Source organism: Mus caroli, unplaced genomic scaffold (assembly GCF_978045245.1).
Source record: "Mus caroli unplaced genomic scaffold, Mus_caroli_1 scaffold_11, whole genome shotgun sequence".
In the NCBI taxonomy this organism is placed as follows: domain Eukaryota; kingdom Metazoa; phylum Chordata; class Mammalia; order Rodentia; family Muridae; genus Mus; species Mus caroli.
Genome location: NW_028227266.1, coordinates 16025896 through 16033853, shown reverse-complemented (window position 1 = coordinate 16033853; position 7958 = coordinate 16025896). Strand labels below are relative to the sequence as shown.

At 36.0% G+C, this 7958-nt stretch overlaps 1 non-coding gene across 1 annotated transcript; it reads right to left on the bottom strand.

Moving 5' to 3' along the window:
• Positions 1-7339: 7339 nt before the first annotated feature.
• LOC115030299 (U6 spliceosomal RNA) lies at positions 7340-7449 on the bottom strand. Its single transcript, XR_003835885.1, has one exon. It is a non-coding gene; the product is annotated as a U6 spliceosomal RNA (small nuclear RNA).
• Positions 7450-7958: the final 509 nt, after the last annotated feature.

The following is a 7958-nucleotide window of genomic DNA, read 5'->3' as shown; positions in this document are numbered from 1 at the left end:
TTCTTCACAAGTATCTTAGCAAATCTGTTGACTTGCAGCTTTTCTGACATTTGCACATGTCTATAGTTGGCATATGCCAAGTCTTTCTGTCAGACAGCTAGCATATCCCAAAGGTTGATGACTCCAACAACCTAGGGTCACTCCTTCTCTCTGCCTTGCTTGGAAAAGCCTCAGTTGTAGGCTTTTCTAGAACAGAACTTATTGAGTTGTGGTTTTACCATGGGCCACCCAGCTCTTTCTAGTATACTCTCCAATCCTTCTTAGGAACTGTGCTATGCTTGGGAGAAACCACATCTATTGTCGTCCTCAGAGGTACTGGTAGAAGAGCCAATTTTTCTACTTAGCAGGGGCTTTTTAAAAGAGCCAACTTTCACAATGCCAAAATGCTGAGATTCCTGTTCATTTTCATGTCTTTGGCTAGGAAACTTTATTCATCTTGAGTTCTCAGGCTCTAAGCTTAGATTCTAAGAGCCAGTACATTGAACACTATTTCTAACAGTGAGTTACAGAAACCACACCTCTGTGCCACCTAATGATTTGGGGACTTATTAAGTATTAAAAATGCTCAGGCCATAAGCTAGTCTCATTCCTAAACAAGCTTGTAACTTAACATGCTTTTATACTTTTCTGTCTGCTACATTGCTAGTTATCAAGGCCATCCTCTGCTATATATGTGGCTGGAGGCATGGGTCGCTCCATGTGTATACTTTGGTTGGTGGTTTAGTCCCTAAAAGCTCTAGGGGGGGTTTGGTTGGTTGATATTTTTGTTCTTGTTATGGGGTTGCAAACCCTATTAGTTCCATTCTAACTCCACTATTGGGGACCCTGTGCTCAGTTCAATGGTTGGCTGCGAGCATCTGCCTCTGTATTTCCCAGGCACTGGCAGAGCCTCTCAGGAGACAGCCATATCAGGTTCCTGTCAACTTTTTGGCATCCACAGTAGTGTCTGGCTTTGGTGACTGTATATGGTATGGATTCCCCAGTGGGGCACTCTCTGGATGGCCTTTCCTTCAGTCTCTGCTCCAGAGTTTGTCTCCAATTTCCTCCGATGAGTATTTTGTTCCCCCTTCTAAGAAGGACGGAAGCATCCACACTTTGGTCTTCCTTCTTCTTAGACTTCACGGGGTCTGTGAATTGTACCTTGGGCATGCTAAGATTTTGAGCTAATATCCACTTATCAGTGAGTACATACCATGTGTGTTCTTTTGTGATTGGGTTACCTTACTCAGGAAGATATTTTCCAGTTCTGTCTATTTGCCTAAGAATTTCAGAAATTCATTGTTTTTAATAGTTGAGTACAGTTTCACTGTGTAAATGTACCACATTTTCTATATCCATTCTTCTGTTGAAGGACATTTGAGTTCTTACCATCTTCTGGCTATTATGAACGCTTCTTCTATGAACATAGTGGTGCATGTGTCCTTGATATATGTTGGAGCATCTTTTGGGTATAACCCCAGGAGTGGTATATAGTAAACTATGTTGATGAATTGTCATATATTGAATGATCCCTGCATCCCTGGGATGAGGCCTACTTTATCATGATGAATGATTGTTTTGATGTGTTCTTTGATTCAGTTTGCAAGAATTTTATTGAATATTTTTGCATTGATATTCATAAGGTAGATTGGTTTGAAGTTCTCTTTCTTTGTGCAGTTTAGGGATGAGTGTATTGCAGATTCATAGAATAAATTGAGTTGTGTTTTTTTTTTTGTTTCAATTTTGAGAAATAGTTTGAAAAGTATTGGTATTAGGTATTCTTTGAATGTCTGATAGAATTCTGCACCATTTGCTTCTTTTTTTCTAGTGCTCTTAGGTGTGCTGTAAAGGTGCTAGGGTATACTCTCCCCAGTTTCTTTTTGGAGGCACTTAGAGTTATGAGTTTTCTTCTTAGCACACAATTAATTATGTCCCATAAGTTTGGGAATGATATTCCTTTATTTTCATTAAATTATTAAAATCCTAATTTCTTTATTTCCTCTTTGACCAAGTTATCATTGAGGAGAGCATTATTTAGCTTCCATATGTATGTGGGATATCCATTATTTTTATTGCTATTGAAGGCCAGCCTTAGTCTGTGGTGGTCTGAAGATACCATGAAGTGCAGAGAATAAGGTGTATTCTTTTGCTTCCAGGATGAAATGTTCTATAGATATCTATTAAATTCATTTGGTTCATAACTTTTGTTAATTTCATTGTGTCTGTGTTTAGCTTCTGTTTTCATGATATGTCCATTGATGAAAGTGGGGTGTTTATGTCTCCCACTATTATTGTTTGATGTGCATTTTGTGCTTTGAGCTTTAGTAAAGTTTCATTTATGAATGTGGATGCCCCTGAATTTGGAGCATAGATGTTCAAAATTGAGAGGTTATCATGGTAGATTTTTTTTTAATATTTATGAAGTATCCTTCCTTATCTTTTTGATAACTTTGGTTAAATGTTAATTTTATTATATATTAGAAGGGATACACCAGCTTGCTTCTTGGGGCCATTTGTTTGGAAAATTGTTTTCCAGCCTTTTCCTCTTAGATAGTGTCTTTGTAACTGAGATATGTTTCCCGTATGCTGCAAAATACTGGGTCCTGTTTAAGTATCCAGTCTGTTAGTCTATGTCTTTTTATTGGGCAATGAATCCTTTTATATAAAGTGATATTAAGAAAAAAATAATTGTTGCTTCCTGTTATGTTTGTTGTTAGAGGTGAAATTATGTTTGTGTGTAGCTTTCTTTGGGGTTTGATGAGAGGAGATTATTTTTTGCTTTTTCTAGGGTATAGTTTCCTTCCTTGTGATGGAGTTTTAAATTTATAATCCTTAGCATGGCTGGTTATGTAGAAAGATATTGTGTAAATTTTTTTTTTTGTCATGGATATCTTGGTTTCCCCATCTAAGGTAATTGAGCATTTTGCTGGCTATTGTAGCCTGGGCTGGCATTTGTGTTCTCTTAGGGTCTGTATGAAATCTGCCCAGGATTTTCTGGCTTTTATGTTCTTTAGTGAGAATTCCGGTGTAATTCTGATAGGTCTGCTTTCATATGTTACTTGACGTATTTCCCTTACTGCTTTTAATATTCTATCTTTGTTCTGCGAATTTGGTGTTTTAATTATTATGTGATGGGAGAAATTTATTTTCCTGTCCCATCTATTTGGACTTCTGTAGGCTTCTTGTATGTTCATGGACATCTCTTTCTTTAGGTTAGGGAAGTTTTCTTCTATAATTTTATTGAAGATATTTAGTGGCCTATTAAATTGGGAATCTTCACTCTCTTCTATATCTTTTATCCTTAGGTTTGGTCTTCTCATTGTGTCCTGGATTTCCTGGATGTTTTGGGGTAGGAGATTTCTGTATTTTGCATTTTCTTTGACTGTTGTGTCAGCATTTTGTATGGTATCTTCTGTACCTGAAAGTCTCTCTTCTATCTCTTGTATTCTTTTGGTGATGCTTGCATCTATGACTCTTGATCTCTTTCCTAGGTTTTCTATCTCCAGAGTTGTCTCCCTTTGTGATTTCTTTACTGTTTCTATTTCCATTTTTAGATTCTGAATGGTTTTGTCCAATTCCTTCACCTGTTTGGTTGTCATTTCCTGTAATCCTTTAAGGGATTTTTTGTGATTATACATTAAGGGCTTTTAGCTGCTTACCTGTATTCTTCTGTATTTCATTAATGGAGTTATTTATGTCCTTCTTAAAGTCCTCTATCATCATCATAAGATGTGATTTTAAATCCTACATCTTGCTTTTTTGGTGTGATGGTATCCAGGACTTGCTATGGTGGGAAAACTGGGTTTTGATGATGCCAGATAGCCTTGGTTTCCGTTGCTCATGTTCTTTGCTTGCCTCTTGCCATCTGGTTTTCTCTAGTACTACCTACTCTTGAAGCCCAGAGCTCCTATGTGTCAAGCTGCCTCTGGTAAATACTGGTGTGATCAAGCTCCTGAGATACTGTTGTGTCAGATCTCCTGGGAGTCAAGCTTTCTTTGGGTGTTGCAGTTGTGGGTGGGGTGCCACAGTCCAGGGTTTGCTCTGGACATTGGTACAAGATGGAAGGAAACCTGGGTTCTGGCTGGGGAGGGTTTTGTGTTTCCCTGGTTCCTATGGGATTCCCAGTTATGCTGGGTGTTAGGAAAAATGTTGTGGCCTTGGCTATGATCTTGAGGGTGTTAGAGTTCCAGTGCTCCTGGTTGTGTCTGATCTCCTGGGAGTTGAGCTTCCTCTGTCATTTTGTGATCCTGTGATCCTTAGATCCTGTGATTCTGTGACTCTGGGCATTTCATAGCACCTGTGGTCCTGGGTCTGTTAGAACACCTGAAAGTCCATTTTTCTCTGAGTGTTGTGGGACTGTGTGCAGAGCCAGCATCCAAGGTCAGCTCAGAGCACTGGCTCAGACTGGAAGTAACCCATGCTATTGACTGGGAGGGATTTCCTGCATTCCTTGATTCCTGGGGACCTCATGTAGGACCATAGATTGTGGCCTCCTCACCTGTGATCTTTGGCATGTTAAACCACCTGAGAGTCATGCTTTCTCTGGGTGTGTGGGACTGAGTGCAGAGCCAGCACCCACAGTCTACAAATGTGAAATATCTAATAGCACAGGTACAAGATAGAATCCCAAAGTAGTTTTGATTTTCATTTCCCTGAAGGATAATGATGTGAATCATTTAAGAATTTCTTATACACTTGAGTTTCCTATATTGAGAAATCTGTTTATATATGTACCTCATTTTAATGGGATTATTAGTGTTTTTTGATGTTTATTTTTTTGAGCTGTTAAATATTTTGGATATTAAGTATCTGTCTTACAAAAAGCTAGTACACATGTTTTTCCATTCTGTGTGCTGTCACTTTTTCTGAATGATGGTACTATTTATTAATTTTGAACAGTGCCTTTGCTATAGGTATTCTGTTCACAAAATCTTCTGTGACAATGAGATGAAGACTGTTCTACACTTAACTTGAACTAAGTTCAGTTTATCTGGTTTTACACTGAAGTGTTTAATCTAATTTGAGTTTCATGCAGGGTGATAAGTATGGAGCCATTTACATTCTTCTACATGCAGGCATCTAGATTGGTAACCCCCATTTGTGGACGATTCCGTCATTTTTGTCAGTGTCATTTCTGAAATCTTCATTAAAATTTAGGTAGCTATGGGTGTATGGATTTATGTGGGAATCTTCAATTTGATTGCATTGCTAACATATCTATGTTTATGCCAGAAGCAAGTGATTTTTATTACTATAACGCTTTAATACAACTTGAAATTGGGAGGAGCATGACCTGCAGCATTTGTTTGAATGTTTTTGGATTGGTTGTTGGTTTGTTTTGTTTCTGTTTTTTTTTTTTCATGTTTTTTATTTTCTAAAGTTTGTAGAGGATTATTTTAGCTATCCCCATACATTTTGTATTTCTATAATAAATTGAAAATTGCCCTTTCAAGATCTATGTAGAATTGTGTTTGGAGTTTGATGGTGGCTGCTTTGAGTTACTTTCAGTAGAGTGGCCATGTCTACTACACTAATCATGTAAATCTGTGAGTTGAACAGAACTTCTGTCTTCTGATACCTTAAAGAAATTTTGTTTTACAAAAGCTTGAAGTTTTTATCATAGAAGCCCTCACCTTTTGGTTAGATTTAAGAAAAATAATTTATATTATTTGAGGATTGAAGATATTGATTTGAGGATTGAGGATTTTGAATATTTTCCAGAATTCTTTCTCATTCCCTTTGGCATTTATAGATAGCAGGTCTACTAATTTTTGTTAATTTTGTTTCCAGATATCTTGTAGAAAAGTGTTTATCAGGATTAGGAAAAAGTATAAAGAGAATGGAAATCTTTGTCTGTTTTCTGATTTTAGTGGAATAACATGGTATTGCCTATCAACTTACACTAAACTGTCTTAAATGTGTTTATGTATGTCCCTTGTGTACGTCTCCAAGAACATTTATCATGATGCATTTTGCATTTTGTAAGAGGCCTTTTCTGCATTTAATAAGATAATTCTGGGATTTCTGTCTTTTTGTTTGCATGTGGTAGATTACAATAGGTGATTTGTGTATGTTAAACTGTCCTTGTACATTAAGGATAAAGCTTACTTGGTCATTATGGATAATGTGTTTGATGTATTATTGGATTCAGATTGCACACATCTTATTAAATTATTTGCATCTTTACTCACAAAGTAAATTGTTCTGGAAAATTTTGTTTTGACTGAGCCTATTAGACATTTAGTGCAATGAAGTTTCCACTTAGAAATAATTTCATTGAGTCACATAAATTTGGATATGCTCTCTATTAATTTTTATTTAATTTTAGAATGTCTTTAATTTCATTATTTCTCCATTGAGTTATTTTTCATTCAGTATAGAGTTGTTCAGTTTCCAAGAGTTTGTAAAGATTTCTGTAGCTTCTGTTTTTCATATCCAGTTTTAAATGATGGTGGTATGAAAAGATGCAGGAAATCATGCCAACTTTCTACTCTCTGTGGAGACTTGATTTCTATCTGAGTAAATGTTCAGTTTTGGAAAACATTTCATGAGCCTCAGAGAAGATACATTCCTTTGTATTTGCATTAAATATACTGTAGACATTTATAGGTTCATTTGGTTCATAATTTCTGTGTTTAGTTTTGTCCAGATGTCCTGTCCTTTGGTTAGAGTTGTCCATTGAATGTTCTCACTATCCATGTATAAGGGTCAAATTGTGACTTACGCTGTAGTAGTGTTTCTCTTCCAAAATTGGATGTTCTTGTATTTGGGGTATACATGTTAAAACTTGAATTGTATTTGATAGATTCTACATTTGATGAGTATATAATTTCCTTTCCATTCTCTTTTGACTAATTTTGGTTTGAAGTATGTTTTGTTAGATATTAGAATGGCTATACCAGCTTCTTAGGTTTATTTGCTACAAGTATTTTTTTTTCAGATTCTTTATTTTGAGGTAATATCTGCAATTGATGTTGGGGTATCATTCTTGGATGCCTTAGAAATTCACTCAATTTATATTGAGGTAATTTATATAAATGACCAATGTTTCTCTCTCTCTCTCTCTCTCTCTCTCTCTCTCTCTCTCTCTGTGTGTGTGTGTGTGTGTGTGTGTGTGTGTGTGTCTGTGTCTGTGTCTGTGAGTATGTGTTTGCCTTCATTTTTTTGACTTAACTAGTCTGGGATTATTTATTTCCTGGCTTTTCAGGAATCTCCTTAATTTGTATTTTTGTTCCAGTAACATTCGTAGTGTTGGTTTTTCAGGGGGTATCATGAACCTCCTTAATTAGGATTTTTTTGTACCAATACTACTTGGTTTATAGAAAATATCATTTACAATTGACTTTATCATGGAATATTAAAAAATACAGAACACTTTATTATTTGGTAGGTCATTCAGTACAAGGCTCATGCTAACCTTCTTTATATCATTCCAATTTTAGTATATGTGCTACTGAAGTGAGAAAGAACTATACCTTCCTATGACACTGTACCTGAAATACTTCACAATCGGATGGCGTTACTTATGCTACTACACAAACGAGAAAATTCTACACATTTTGAACTTGCATAAATCAACATGCTTGCCCAATCTGATAAATGGGTTAATAACATTTCAGTACATCTTGTGGGTGCCATATTTTTGTAGACTTAACTTAGCTATGTTATCTCTTACATTAAAATTTTCTTCTTTCTTTTGAAGTTGCACCAATTACAGGGAAGTTATAAAGTCTTCTACCTGTAGTTCTTGCATCTTTATGGTATCCTTACTCAATGGGACATGTTTTGTTATATATGTCAGTTTGCAGTTACAGACTATACTTTTCAAAAAATCTTCTTTTTAAACCAAACTAGACTGTGAGGACTCAAATACTAAATCCAGTAATCTACAGCTTGAGCAAAAGGATATGAATGGGGTCCTGAAGGATTTCATCACAGGTATTCATTTTTTTTATTTCAATCTGTGTTTATTCTGGTCA